The sequence below is a fragment of the Anthonomus grandis genome, chromosome 5 (genome assembly GCF_022605725.1).
Source record: "Anthonomus grandis grandis chromosome 5, icAntGran1.3, whole genome shotgun sequence".
Classification (NCBI taxonomy): domain Eukaryota; kingdom Metazoa; phylum Arthropoda; class Insecta; order Coleoptera; family Curculionidae; genus Anthonomus; species Anthonomus grandis.
The window spans coordinates 37,747,483-37,764,521 of record NC_065550.1 but is presented as its reverse complement, the minus strand read 5'-3'; positions in this window follow the sequence as shown (position 1 = coordinate 37,764,521).

Below are 17,039 nucleotides of genomic sequence, written 5' to 3'. Positions count from 1 at the left end.
TGTCACCTTGTTTATGTAATTTATATGAGCAAAATCAATTTTTCCGAAAATAACTGGGGGGGGGGGGGGGAAAAGATTTTTATTCGATCATATCGCCCTGGAAAAACAAACGAATAGAGACCCTTAGTCGGTCGGAAAAACGCATTTTTCTCCCCCCGGAAATCATTTTTTTATACCACCGTGCCGGTATCCGATTTCCCATATGTCATGTCATTCTTCCATATACAGTTAAACAATTATTGAACACTGAAAATAATGATTACATCATTATTAAAGACTGAAACCGACCTAAGTCAAGCAAATAAATCGCTGCGTTCTCTCTCTCTCTCTCTCTCCCGAAATATATACATACATAAACAATTTATAAATGTCCCTCGGCTCGACTCGAATTTTGCTTTTAACATAATTTGAAAACGGTCGTGGAGGTAAAGGTAGAAGAAAAGGGTGTAACCATGACTACCGGGAAATTTCAGATGAAATCTGATCCGCGCTTTTGTCATCGCGATAGTGCGCGCCATATAGTTTCGAAACCGAATAAAGAGCCGAAATTCTTGTTTCGGTATAAAGACGCTTTCTATAAACTCTCTTAAGAAATTATTGTTTTAATTGAAGGCTTGAAAGTTTTCGTTTTTTTGACTTTGGATGTACATTTTTGACCAATAAAATCCATCGACGTGATACTCGATACTCGTTTTCGCCTACGCTTGTCTTACCAATCGATTTTCTAATACCTATAACCCATAACAACGTCTGCTACACATTTTTTCCCATGACCTAGCAATAAACTATGATGAATTAAAACTAGTTCACTTTTGTCATTATCACTAGGGTATATAGGCATTTACAATAAAACGTAATTCCCATGGTAGTAGTGCGAATGTATTGTTTCAAATAATTAAGTACTCACTGCATAATCAATACCCAATGTTTTTCATTTTGAGTGATTTTGATTGAGTCCCTTCAAAAAACAGACTATTCCTCTCGATATAGGTTTACCCAATTATAATGAGAAATATCATTTTATTACGATTATTTATAATACTTCAGATTGAGATGGCGATATAAAAATAAAAATTTAAGGTTTTCCTCTCTTTATATAAATCACCATTTTATTTATATGTACAAGGTGTCGCAAATTCGAGGGTGACCATTGGGATCGCGCAAACCGTAAGAGTTACAGGGTCGGTTAAATGGAGGCAAAGTTGCGCAATTCGGAGCTTAATAAAGTGACGTATAAAAAATCTTAAAATTCCGGAGATACCCAGAAAAAAACCGAAATTTGTCAAAATCGTTTACACCTTCTACCGCCTTTATTTAAAGAGATATCGGAAAATTAAAAACAGTTTTTTATTGCCACTTTTTATGCCTTACAACGTGACGCAAAAAAAAAAAATCCGACGTTTCGTTTTTTTTTTCGATCATCATCAAGTTTATTTTTTCTTATGGATTTTCTCATTTTTAAAAGGGTATTTTTAATTGCCTTTAAAATGAGGTATCGCACTTGAATGTCCGATTACTCCTTTTAGTACTTTGGGACACCCTGTACATTACTGTCTAGATCTTGCGGAAATTGTATGTTTCAGGCGTTTACCCAATTAAAATGAAAAAGCAGCCTTTCATTTCCTTACTTTTGTTTATTTAAATGCCTTAGGACTTTAACGTTTGTGTAATCAATAATTGCCAAATTTTGACTATTAGAACTCAAGATATTCACTTGCCAATAAGAGACAAATTATTTTATTTCCTACAGGCACTCCTGGCATAAAAATGTCAATATTTTGACTTTTGGTGAATAGATTTTAGTAATTTCTTCGGATAAAGCTAAAAAGGTCCTCAGAGTATTCCATAAATCAATAATTGCAAACATTTGACTACTTGAACTTAAGATATTCACTTGTCAATAAGAGACAAATTAATTTATTTCTTACAGGCATTCCTGTCATAAAAATTTCAATATCTTGTCTCAACGTGAATAGATTTTAGTCATTTCTTTGGATAAAGCTAAAAATGTCTTCAGAGTATCCCATTAATTATTAATTGCAAAATTTTGACCACTAGAACTTAAGATAATCATTTGCCAATAGGAGACATTTTGTTTTGTTTCGTACAGCCACTCCTGGTATAAAAATGTCAATATTTTGACTTTTAGTGTACGGACTTTAGGCACTTTTTCAGAAAAAAACTAAAAAAGTCGTCAGAGTACTTCATAAATCAATAAATTGTAAAATTTTGACTACTGGAACTCAAGAAACTCATTATTCTATTTCTCATTATTTTTTTTCTCAAGAGACAAATTATTTTATTTGTTCCAGGCACTCCTGGCATAAAAATGTCAAAATCTGGACTTTTAGTGAATGGATTTTAGTAATTTCTTCTGAAAAAGCTAAATTAGTCTTCATAGTAGTTCATAAATTAATAGTTGCTTAATTTTTGGTACTAGAACTCAAGAAACTTACTTGCCAATAAGAGACAAATTATTTTATTTCTTACAGACACTCCTTGCATAAAAATTTCAATATCTTGATTTTTAGAGAATGAATTTTAGTCATCTCTTCAGAAAAAGCTAAAAAAGTCTTCAAAGTAGTCCATAAATCAATAATTATCAAATTTTGGCTACTAGAACTTAAGATAATCACTTGCCAATAAGAGACAAATTATTTTTTTTCTTACAGGCACTCCTGGCATTAAAATTTCAATATCTTCACTTTTAATGAATGAATTTTAGTCATTTCTTTAGAACAAGCTAAAAGAATCCTTATAGAGTAGTCCACAAATCAATAATTACTAAATTTTGATTACTGGAATCCAAAATATATACTCTCCAATAAGACACAAATTATTTTATTCGTTACAAACACTCCTGGCATAAAAACTTCAATATTTTGACTTTTAGTGTATGGATTTTAGTAATTTTTTCAGAAAAAGCTTAAAAAGTCTTTAGAGTAGTCCATAAATCAATAATTGCAAAATTTTGACTACTAGAACTTAAGATATTCACTTGCCAATAAGGTACAAATTATTTTGTTTCTTACAGGCACTCCTTGCACAAAAATTTCAATATCTTGACTTCTTGCAAATGAATTTAGGTTATTTTTTCGGATAAGGCTAAAAAGGTCTTTAAAAAAGTCCATAAATCAATAATTGCAAAATTTTGAGTTATCCACATAAAACAGAATACCTAATATCCACAAGAGTATCCTCGATAAACGTCAAAACACGTAAATAAAATATAAAATTTTCTAAGTAGGCATGCCACAATTTGATCAAGCACGAAATCATCGAAATAACCGAGGGGGATGATAAAACGCCTTAAAATATATGTGACTCGTCGTGAAGAGATCGTAAAAGTTGATATAAATCATTCGGTTGGGGGGTTAAGGCCACCTGTTGCCATCGCTCGATATTGCTTAACTTCATCTTTATATAGGGTTAGTAATTATATCTATGGAATTTTAATATGATTAATGAATGGACTTTGGTTATACCAAGCACAGAACACAAATATATAGAGAAGTGGTGGTTGCATGCAAACCGATCCTAGCGTCCTCTCGCTCGGCAACGGAAATTATTGTAACTAACTTGACAGTTTGGCGTGTCTAATTGGATCAATCAAAATGGTAGAAAAGCGTGGCAGGAAAATTCGAATTTCATAATCGCAATATCCAAAACAAACACCTGTTACTTTTTGATTAGGTGTTTGCATCATCAGTCATATCTAAATGAGTTAGTATACTCCAATAATCAGTTAACAAGTGTACAACATATCACCAATTTCAAAATGGAAATAAAATAATGTTTTTCTTTAATATATTATGTATTATTTAATTTTGCTAAAAAAAAATTGATACAATACAATAATTTATTATAACAGACATTATATAAATTAGAATTAATTTAAAAATGTTAGCACTGAACTATCCTAACCGACAGATTAGATATGGTTGTCAAGATTTATGTGCCATTTTCTTAACATACATATAAAGACATTACCTCAAGTTAATAATATCCTTATTTTACTAATACAAACGTATATTTAATAGAGAATCCTTGTTCAATATGTACTTGTTTCTGTTTCCTAAAGAAGAATTAAACAGATTTAAAAAACTAAATTAAAAATTATATAACAGAGTTTTATTTAAAGAAACAATACTTCTATCTGCAAGACAAAATAAACTGTTTGAACATAAAAACAACTTATTATTATAATATAACATATACCACTTATATAATATATACTTATTTGTTGGTCTATTATAATACTAACAACATGCCTTGAAACGATTGTATTGAAAGACGTAAAATACATAAAATTAAAAAAAAAACAAGTTATAACAAAAACAGTCATTCTGATCCATTCTGAGTGCTCAGCTCTCTTAGTACCTACTTATACTCTCAGTAAACACAGGAACAGCAAGCATGAAATAATATTAAAACATAGAAAGTGCGAACCTAAATTCATGAAAAAAAATGACAAAACAGACGCTTATGTTAAATAAATATGTGAAGCCAGCAGTATCAGCGTTAGTAAAATTTGTTGGAGAGAAGTAAAAAAGAAATTCTATAGCTCCAAATCTTCATAAAATTTACATTGTTTATCTCTCTCCATGTTTATCTTATAATGGGGCCTGAATTCGTATCAGAAACCCGGAATTGCTGCAAACCAATTAAAACATTACTCGTGATATTGAAGGAGACACCTTTTAGGAATAAAAGTTATTAATTTAAAATAGAATCCTTAAAACAAACTCAACCGGCATACATTGAAAAACACACTCAATGATTTTGTAAAAAAAATTTTTTTTTTTTTTTATTAAAAAGTCAACAAACTGTCCATTACTCAAAAACCGTAAAACGTACAAGTTTGAAAATTTGTATATAAATTCTTTGTTGAATTTGATTGGACACCTATATCAGGATTTTTGAAAAAAATTCAAAATTTTGTAAAAAAAATTTTTTTTTGAAAATTATTTTTTTTTTTACTAAGAAGTCAACAAACTGTCCATTACTCGAAAACCGTAAAACGTACACGTTTCAAAATTTGTACATAAATTCTTTGTTGAATTTGATTGAACACCTATTTCAGGATTTTTGAAAAAAAATTCAAAATTTTGTAAAAAAAAATTTTTTTTGAAAATTATTTTTTTTTTTACTAAAAAGTCAACAAACTGTCCATAACTCAAAAACCGTAAAACGGACACGTTTGAAAATTTGTATATAAATTCTTTGTTGAATTTGATTGGACACCTATTTCAGGATTTTTGGAAAAAAATTCAAAATTTTGTAAAAAAATTTTTTTTTTGAAAATTTTTTTTTTTTTCTAAAATGTCAACAAACTATCTATAACTCAAAAACCGTAAAACGTACACGTTTGAAAATTTGTACATAAATTCTTTGCTGAATTTGATTGGACACCTATTTCAGGATTTTTGAAAAAAAATTGAAAAAATTAAAAAAAAAAATTTTTTTTTTTAAATTATTTTTTTTTTACTAAAAAGTCAACAAACTGTCCATAACTCAAAAACCGTAAAACGGACACGTTTGAAAATTTGTATATAAAAATAGAGGTCAAATAATAAGGATTTCCATTTGAAGAAATGAGGTCGACCTTCAAACGACCTTGAAAATGAGGTTCAACGTCAAATCCAAGGTCATCGTTTGGTTCCCTGTTAAGACTTACCTAGGGTATGACCTTTATTTGTTTTCTTTTACCATTGAACTCGCGAGATTTTTAAGAAGTCATTATTTGACCTCTCAGGATTACTTCAACCTCATACCTCAATACATACCCGGACGTAAAATTTTCCGCTCTTTCAGAATCCGGTGTCAAAAATAGGGATTCCCATTTAAAAAAATCGCTTTGACCTTCAAATAACCTTGAAGGTCAAGCTCAAGGACAAGTTTAAGGTCACCATCAGATGGACCGATTGATTCCCCAAAACTTTTATATTTACAGATTTTTCTAGCGCCCATATTTCCCAAGATTTTTGGGTGTGTCCATACTTTTGGGACACCCCGTATATGAATTTTCAATCTAATCTGAGGAGGACGAAAACAAAAAACCCCGCTCGGGGTTTTTTCTTCCCTCTCTAAAACACGTCCACACCACAAAATAAAAATCGATGAGACGAATCGCGAAACGAAATTTTCGAAATGGCGAACATCGTTTTATTATTCTACGGCATAACTGCGGGCCGGATTCGATAAATCGCGGACCGGATATCGATCCGATCTCGACGTGTCTTACATTTCCGATAAATTGGTTTACGGGCAATTTTTGTTTGTTTTACCAGCGGCTTTTAAATTGCGCTTTATATAAGGCTTTCATTTTCAATTAGGTCTCAGAGGCCGAAAACGAAATAGCGTACTAATTTAAAATTCCCGCCAAATGGCGTTACACACGTCGACAATTAGCGTATGAGTGCGACTGAGACAGACGATAACCCCCATTTAGTTTAAATCGAGTACTTTTTTGGCGTTAGGCATAAAAAATGCTTTTTATAATATCGTACGTATGCATGTACCGAAAGCCCGAAGTTTTTTTTGCCTTTAGTGAGAAATTTAAGGCATTTTTAAGTAATTTTTTTAAATGAAATTCCGATGTATCCTTGGTGACTCACATAATTGAAACTTCCAAAGGCGACTTTGCAATTTAACAGTGTAACAATAAGTGTGAGAGAGTTGTGAGGAATACGTTGTAAACCAGACCCTAGGGAACCATTTTTAATGATTGTTTTTAAAAGCGTTTAAACTTTATATAATATATAATTGGCCACATTAATGATGCTCCAACTGATAAAATAGTAATTACCCGTTAATTATGCACAGTTTAAAACGCCTCTCACCCATTTGCGAATGTATTATTTAAACATTTCCATATTTCAATAAAATGCCTCGCCCTCATGCAATATTTGATGTGCATAATAAAACAGTTCGAATGTGTGTATGTTTTTTTTTTAAATTTATACCCCTTCGATAAATCAAAGCTAGAGCGGGATATAAATTAAGTTGGGGCTCCGTTAAACTTTATGGAAACGTCCCATTTGTGTATAACAAAACGTCACTGTTACCCATCGGATCGCTTTGGCTACGCTCCGGTAGTTTTCTTAGGATATTAGCGAAGTGGTTTCGAGAGAAAACAACGCGCCGGAGTTTCACTTTGAGTATTAAAACTTTCGGCACGGTTTGAAGTTTACATTAGAATTGACTTAACGGCATTAAAACTTATAGGACGTGGGACTCATCATAACCGACATAACTTTAAAATAAAACAACACTCACTTTTTATAGGTCATGATATTAATAATTTGAGGTCTTGTCGACTTTAAGTATCTCCGATTTTGCAATATTTTAAAATTTGAACATAAAGAGTACTTTGAAAAGAATAGATTAAGAGAAAAAATTTTGCGGATCATTCACATAGGACGCTAAAAAATAATATTAAATTATGTCAAAATTGAGGTCTACTCTACTCTATTTGATGAGCGAAACTCGTTGCTATTGATAATTACATTGTCAAACTTTTGACATATGATCTCGCAGTTGCCAAATTGTGTATATATGTAATAAGCAACAAGTACATTTAAAAAGCATATCTTATACAGGGTGAGTTTTTTAAAGTGTTACAATGCGATATGTCAAAAACGGCTGCAAATTTTTTTTTGACATTTTGGTGACATTTCAAGTATACCGGGGGGCACTTTTTGTCATATTTTTGACATTTGTCCCTTCACCACCCTAAGAGGGGGGGAGGGTCACTTCCTTATTTTAAATGGAATGACGTGTTTTTTATTCTTAAATACGAATCTACATAAAATATAAAGTCTGTTTACAAAAAATTTTTAAAATTGCTCTGCTGGTTACTGAATTATGATCAAAAATGTTTTGATTAAATTTAAAAATAATTCGAATATTTTACCATAATAACAGCCGGTTGCCATGGAAATCCTACTGTTTATTTTACTAGTCAAGGATGGAAATGAAAATCCTAGTAACAGTAGGATTTCCATGGCAACATAACAAGCAGTGTGACATAAAAATTTTGACGTGTTATTAACAAGTAAATTGTGTTTAAAAAGAAAAAAATGGAAGCGAATTTCAGTGTAGAAGTAGATATGTTGTTAATTTTGGGGGAGTGCAGAAAAAATTATAGGGAGGCTGCAGTAGTGTGGGCCGAGAGGTTTCCGGATATTCCAAAATCTCATATGGCCTTTAAGAGACTGAAGACCAGAAGTCGTATGACTGGTAGTCTAAAAAGTAAACGACGAAATCGGATTAAAACGCAAACAGATGAAAACAAGGCAGTTGCTGTATTAGGAGCAGTAGCTATTGATCCTCAAATCAGTACCAGGCGGCTTGCTTTAGATGCTGGAATTAGTCAATCATCAATTATAACAATTCTGCACCGGTACAAGTTTCATCCTTACCACATTACACTTCATCAAGAGCTTTACGGACATGATTTTGAGAATCGCATTAATTTTTGCACTTGGATTTCAACAAAAATGCGTGAAAATAACCATTTTTTGAGAAACGTTATTTTTTCTGACGAGGCTTCTTTTAATAATTGCGGGCAGGTAAGATTTAACTTATTTAAATTAGAACATATTCAAGTTTTGCTTGTTTGTTTTTCTAAAAGGTAAACAGGCACAACATGCATTACTGGGCAGCAAATAATCCTCACTGGATGAGAACTGTACCAAATCAACATCACTGGTCTGTGAACGTATGGTGTGGTATTTTCGAGGATAGAATTATTGGTCCGCATTTTTTCCAAGGTCATTTAAATAGACAGGTCTACACAGATTTTTTTAAAAATCAGTTACCTCGTCTACTAAACCAAAATTTAAATCCTAACGTATGGTTTCAGCAGGACGGAGCTCCACCCCATTATGCCATACAGGCCCGTACTTATTTAAATGAGATTTTTGAAAACAGGTGGATTCGTCGAGGTGGTCCTGTCAACTGGCCTGCTCGTTCGCCAGATTTGACCCCCCTTGACTTTTTTTTATGGGGATTTATAAAAGACAAAGTAATGGCTAGTGCACCTACAACTCCAGAGGACATGAAGAACAGGATTCGTTTTGCTTGTTTATTAGTGACACCAGCAATGTTACAGCGGGTACGAAACTCATGTCAAGAAAGGATAAGAAAGTGTTTGGAAGTCGAAGGCGGTCACTTCGAACAGCTCCTTAGGCATAATACACGATAGACGATAAATAGTTAAAAAGTAGGAAATAATTTGTTTTTATTGTAGTAGAATATTCGAATTATTTTTAAATTTAATCAAAACATTTTTGATCATAATTCCGTAACCAGCAGAGCAATTTTAAAATTTTTTTGTAAAGAGACTTCATATTTTATGTAGATTCGTATTTAAGAATAAAAAACACGTCATTCCATTTAAAATAAGGAAGTGACCCTCCCCCCCTCTTAGGGGGGTGAAGGGACAAATGTCAAAAATATCACAAAAAGTGCCCCCCGGTATACATGAAATGTCACCAAAATGTCAAAAAAAAATTTGCAGCCGTTTTTGACATATCGCATTGTAACACTTTAAAAAACTCACCCTGTATAACAGAAAACATGAAAGACATCTAAATCTATCTGCCAAAATGATAGCAGTGTTTTTACACTATAATAGTGAATGGGTTTTACTTTTACACACATTTGTACACAAGCAAAAAATTAATTCCCTTATGCAAAGGTTCGTAGCCTCCATATTTTTTAACATTTTGAGATTCTATTCATATGAAAAAATATAGAGAGGGCTCGTAAATGTCGAGCACAAGGGGGGCTTACGCCCCTCATGTGCTCAACATCCTAACTTAAAAGAATTTATCCCAACCCAACCCGTCTCATCTCATCTCATCCCAGCCCAACCCAACACCGAGGCAAACGGGAGCTTACGCCCCCCGTGTGCTAACGCAACCCAATGCAATTCAACCGAGCCCAAAACACTAAAAACATTCATATAGAAATAAAAAATTCTTTAATCAAGGAACATGTATGGCAACGCTGTCACCTTATGTCAAACGTCAATAAAAAAGAATAATGAAGGAAGGTGGAAGGGAATTTTGTTTTTGTTAATTTTGTTATTTATATGAAAAATATTCTTTAGATTTAATTTTAAATAGAATATGCCTATATTTCATATTATTTTTAATTAGGATCGAAATCTAAAAAGTACCAAAACAATAAATAATACATTATGGGTGTCTTCGGTATGTTTTTTTTACACGAAAATAAAGGGACTTAATTACAAGAAAAGGTAAAATCTTTTTATTTTATGTTATATAAACAATTTCGTCTTTTTGGTCATATTTTATGTATAATTTCATTTAAATTAAATAATTTTTCCAAAACTACAAAATTCTTAGTCGCAAAAAAAATAAAAAAAGTAAAACTTGCACAGTTGAAATCTGAACCCAGGCCAACCGGCTCATAGTTCACTCTCATTACCACTAAGCCATAAAACGCTTGTGGCGAATGTTCGAAAACGAGTTTATATCGTACATAGGTACACATTGTCATGATTTTTTTTGTTTTTATTATTTTATTAAAGAAAATCTTATTCATCCTCCAATTTTTTTTGCTTAAAATAGTCCAAAAAAGTTTAGCTTACTATTTCATATTCAAAAATTTTAAAATTCGGAGATACTTAAAGTCGACTAGAACCGTCTCAATGATTATTAAATATAATATTATAATACCTAACCTCAATTTATTTAACCGCTAACCAGTGATGACACCTTTGACAACCACCCAATAGTACCATTGTTGCCGTTCTTCAATTAATGCAAGATCAAAAGCAGGTTGGCCCGAGAACGGATTCGCGTAAAATGCATCTGACAACAGCCGTCGCAACTTTTTTTTAATGTCTAAAAACGCGAGTCAATAATCATGAATTGAGTAAATTGTAATTTGATTTTTTTGAACGGAAAAGAACCTCTAAAAGGATTTTATGATTAAATAGTGACTGGAAAGTGCATCAGTAAATAGGGACAACATCCTTGCTTTATGTATGTTTAGTTGAGGCCCCACATAACACAAAGATTACTTTGATGTGGCATTTGCTTTAGAACGTTGTTCATTCCCTAAATTATATAACGTTCCGTTTATTTATTAAATAATATAAATAGGTATACATAGACATATAAAAGCGTAACAGCAGATTTTCTATAGAAATTCGGTTTTATTTCAATTTCCAATTCGGATTTAAGCGAAATATCTTGCACAATAGCGGCAAAGTTTAAGCACTGATAGAAACTGGCATCAAGCATCAAGCGGGGAGAGGGCACTCCATAACAAGAGGGATTTAGTTTACCGGGGAAATATAAAAACGGATTCTTTTTATTTACTCTAAAAGGATTTCAGAAAAAGTCTGTTTGTTTTAAAAAAAATTAAATTTAAGCGCGCTTTTATAATATAACATTTTCCTAAGCTGAAAATAAATTAAGTAGATATTTTCGCGCCAAATTATTGTAATGGCAGAACGTAATATGTTTGTACCATATCAACTATGCTTGTCAATATTTCATAACCTCTAAAAGGCTTGTGCGCAGCACTTTGAACCATTTGACCAGGGGCGGTTTGACGTGCTGTCGATAAGCACTCATCAGTTAGGTACGAATTTATTAAAACCGATTCCAAGCGGTCTATCGGTAATTACCGTTCCTAAATGGTATTAACCAAACACGTCCAAGCGGTTATAATTATAACCGCTTGCGATACGTGACGTCACCAATTAGCCCTTTATACATCATCAATTTGAAACAGTAATTACCCACGTCCGGAGCTGTTTTCTAAACGTCAAATGTCAAAGATATTGAAATAAGTGCGGGAAAATTTTTTTGATATTTATGTTTAACAACTAATTACATATAATATTACTGGCGTCTGGGGTATTATTTAAAAACACACAAAACGATGATAGTGCCAGCTGACAAATTACGAAGTTACTTCATCAAAAACGTCCAAGCGAACACGATTGGTTATAGTTCAGTTCAGAGATCTATTAGAATCTTTGATGTGCCGCGAATAGTCCGTGTGCCGGTGTTGCTTGTATTGTCCCATGACATGCATGTTTAAATCGGAAAATTTTATGTAAATGGAGTCATAAAGTTATATTCTAAGTGATATTTAATCATTCCATTAAATAAATAAATGTTTTAAGCATTTTTCTCAGAAATTATAAATTTGATTCGTAAAATTTTACTAAATGCGCCCACGTACTATTTTGTTAGATGCCTGAGGGAGCTTAGTCAATCGTGAAAAGTTGCACAGGTCCGGCCTTAAAATGTATTTGTATTTAAAACTTTATTATTCGGGATTTTTGGGTTTAGTTTTATTAAGTTAGAAATTGAAGATAGTTGATAGCAAAATAATATTTAATTTAACTATAAGATTTAAGTACGTAAAATAAGTTTAACCAAAAATTTTAATTTAATAAGTTTAGTTTTTAGCGCCATCAGTGGGGTGTTTATAACAAGTGATGAGAGAATAGGTGGTACGAATTACTTAGGCCCATTTATTCTGTGTATTAAGGCATTAAATATTTACTGTTTGACACAAAAGGGTAAAATGTTTTGGTTTGTCTTCAAATTTTATATATTTCCTTTTTTTGGGTATTGAGATTTATTTTTACTTGGTGGTGATTATTAATGGGGATTTTGGCTGCCATATTCAATGTCCTTTATTATTGTTTTTTTTTTTTAATTAATACATATTATGATATATTATTATAATAATATACTCGTGAAAACCCCCATCTCTATATTTCGTACCAATCTCTTTTGATAAAAAGTAATTATGTAGTCAGAAAAGTGGAAGTATATTTTTTTAAAATAAACTTTTACATTAAAAATCATCTAGCGGTCTATAACTTATGCGTTTAAAAGACACAAGTTTTACTTGTAAAAAACACACTTTACATCCTGAATGTAATATTCATTAATTTGTTTGCCTCATATTTAGTTATTGTGCATAATAGGAGAGATTAGGTGAAAATTAACAAAGATAAATGCTTATACTAAAAACTAAAAATCTTATACAAGACACTACATTTTAAGTATACTGAATCCTAAAACTACACTGAGGATACTAAATACTTTTATAAATTTAACCAGTCTTTTGAATCTGAATCCCAAAAAATTAATACAATTTTCTAAATTCTGTTTTTTTGCCTTTGTTCTTTAGTAGTTTTTTCCATTAAGGAAGGAAACAGTTTGCTTTGAAGAAGCAGTCTTTATTGTGTCGCTGAAGGGCATATATTGCTGCATGTTGTCAATGAGCCAAAAGATAAGATTGGAACAAAATTCGTGATAGGGACTTGCTAATTTTTGATCAGTTGACTGTCGTTTTATATAAACCCATTCAATTTTTTTACCCATAAACACTCTATTATTTATGAAAAAACGTTTGAATATTAAAATGGATCAATATCTTTTTGACACATAAGTTTATCTCTATCTAGCTCATAAAGGAATGAGATAAGTATACTTTTATCTCATATAAATGTTGACAAATTATTATGTTTTTACAGGCGCTCCTGAAATAAAAATTCCAATTACTTGACTTTTATAAAATGGATTTTAGTAAGTTCTTTAACAAAAACTAAAAAAGCCTTCAGAGTAGTCCATAACTCGTTCATTTCAAAATTAAATTAATAGAACCCTAAGATATTAGGGTACTAACCAGAAACAAATTATTTTGTCTTTTACAGCCACCCCTGGAATAAAAATGCAATTTTCTTGGCTCTTAATAAATGGATTCTAGTCATTTCTTCAAAAAAGAATAAAAAAACCTTTAAAGTAGTTCATAAATCAATAACGGGAAAATTTTGGCTGTTAGACCTCAAGGTATAAGTAAGATGCCAATAAGAGACAAATTTTTTCCTTCTGGAATAAAATGTCCGTTTTCTTCCAACTTTTAGTTATTAAATTTTAGTTATTTTTATAGAAAAGACTAGGAAAGTCTTCAAAGTAGTCAATAAATCAATAATAACGAAATTTTTACTACTAGAATTCAAGATATTGGCAGGCCAATAAGAGACAAATTATTTTTTTTCTTACAGGCACTCCTGGAACAAAAAATCCAATTTTTTGACTTTTAGTAAATGAATTTCAACAGTTTCTTCAGAAAAGTCTAAAAAACCCTTCAGAGCAGTCCATAAATCAATAATTTCAAAATCTTGACTACTAGAACTCAAGATATTATTGTGTCAATAAAGGACAAATTATTTTATTTTTTACAGGCATTCCTGGAATAAAAATTCAATTGTCTTGACATTTAATGAATAAATTCCAATCATTTCTTCAGAAAAGAGATGGCCATAAATCAATAATTGAAAAAATGTTGATTTTAAAAAAAATTAAAATATTGGGGTGCCAATAAGGGACAAATGTTTTTTTTCGCACAGGCACTCCTGGGATGAAATTTCAATGTTCTGGGCTTTTAGCTAGTGGATTTTAGTCATTTCTTTAAAAAATACTAAAAAAATCTTCAGAATAATCCATAAATCAATAATTGCAAAATTTTGACATTTTCCTTCTTGAAAAAATTCCTGTGGTTATTATTAAGTAAGAAAAAAATTTGATTTTTGTTGTAAATTTCTTCGTCAAAAAAAATTCCTAGACAAACACGAAATTTGATCCTCAACTGCGACAACAGAGGGAAGTAAGCTGTAAAAGACAAAATTTTAGACTTATTTTCTTAATAAAAACAGTGTTTTTCTTACTATAGCAAAAAAGGGTTTTTCCCAGAGAATGATGGAAGAAGTTATAATACTAAAACAAATCCACAAACACAAATAAAAAAACACACTTCCTCACAGTAAAAACTGCAAAAAATTTGGACGAATACAGGCCAAATTCTAAATTCACCACTTTCATAAAAGGGGAACCAGCAAAACCCATCAAATAATAATGACCTCCCTTCCAACTATTAAAGTTGATAGACCCATCCTTAAAGATTTCTTTAAAAATACGTCAAAAGTAATACAAAAACAGCCCATAAATTTATCTGGATACGGCCCCGTATTTCTCAAAATCAGTGGGATAGAGAGAGATACACAATTACTAGCACAGCCTAAAGTAGGAATCGCCAGAACTCTGATGTTTTATCTTTGTTTAATAGACTGGCTAAAAAGAAGTGACAAGTCTGTGAGTGCTGGGAGTGTTTAAAATATTTTGTAAGATGCTTGGATTTTAGTCCGCGGTCAAATTTTTTATATTATTTTCTTTCTAAAAATTGACATTTTCGAAAGAAAAATAAAAAATACTATAAAACATGGGGTTTTACATATATTTAAAATGATTTCATAGATAAACAATAGAAAATTTTTCCATTTAAACATGTATATCATGCGACAATAAATAGGACATAGGCGCACGGACTAGTTACTGCGGCATCTGCGACACATCAAAGATTCTAATAGATCTCTGAACTGGACTTTATGTTATAAAGGGACTGTTCAAGGTGAACCAAGGGCTTAAGCGCGGTTAAAACCGATAGATCGCTTGGAATCGGTTTAAGACTACGTAGCACTTTCGATATGTACAAGGTGTCTGTAATAGTTGATTTCCCGTCCCCGCTAGTTAAAATGTAACCTTTTATATAGGGCCGTAAATCGATACCGTCATCACTAATAATTTCACTTTTAGCTGCGGCGACGACCCACTTTTCGGTGCGATAGAATTCCCTCGGCGAATTACCTACCACCTGATCTGATGTTTTCATATTAAAATGTTAAATAATATCTGTCAATAAATGACCGTTTTCTTTTTCTCAGAGATGGAACACTTTTATCTCAGTTGTGATTTTAATTCATCCGTCCGGAAATCTTCTATAAAGCGCCAAATAAAAATGATACATATTATAATGTATATGGAGCTCCTTTAAAACATTTATAATAATAAATCTGATGCTGATGGCGGTCAAGACCGCACCGAAAAGGGCATAATTCACACCGCATAAACGTCTGTGCTAACGGTGATAAAATGTGCCCCCGTGGTCCTCGTTGAATTTCCCGAAAAGACGAATAGGGTTAGAAATTTGATATAATGCACCCTTCTCTGTTAAATTCCGCCGCCCCGCACTCAATATATAATTAGGGAGGGCCGTTCTGATAAGGGATTTCAGTCCTTTAAAGTAATAAAAGTTTCATTAAATCCGCTCGAAAATGTGGCAACGCTGCAAAGCTACGATTGGGCACGTCAACTGTCTGTCAATGAAACAGTTTCGCTGTCACGTGACGTCGTCTACTCGTCTCCGTGACATTATGATAATATGATCGTACTTATTGTAAAACCGGAAATCTTACAGAGGAGCTGTTTTCGCACAAATTTAAGAGAGATATAATACCAAGCGCGAAAAATCGCTAAAAGTCACCTTGCACACTGATGAATCTTAAGGCAACCCATGGCCGCGTCTCCATGGCAACGAAAACGGGGATTTGTTTCGGAAAAAGACCTTTTTTATAATCGAAATTAAACTACTAAATCCGATTAGAATCGAGCTAAAAATGATCTTATCTGTTCCTAAAGCTTTCTACTATTTTTTCATGTACAAATCATAAGATAAAAAGCTTATTTTATACCCTAAAACATTGTCTAAAAATGATCGATTTTGACGTCTATGCCCAATTTTAAAGGCGTTTTTTACGTCTGTTTTGACAACACGGCGTCAAAGTCGATGAATCGGCTCGGGCTTGCTTCCTAATTTCATTAATAAAATCCTTAAAATAGTTCAAAACTTTCAGGAATTAGTATGAAAATATTCAAGAGACTCTGTACAATCCGAATATGTGCACATCTTTTACCAAATCTGGTTTTTTTAGCCGTGATAATTCGGCAATGTTTTGACCTTTTAGGAATTTATCCTGTAATATTATAATATTCATGCGACACAGTGGCCATACAAGGCATTTTGCAAGTCAAAAATTGCAATATAGTGGGTCCTATAGATGTTGCATCTGTCTAGATCGTATCCGAAAAAAATGAGGCATCAAAAGGGATTTTAGTCCTTTAAAGTCATAAAAGTTT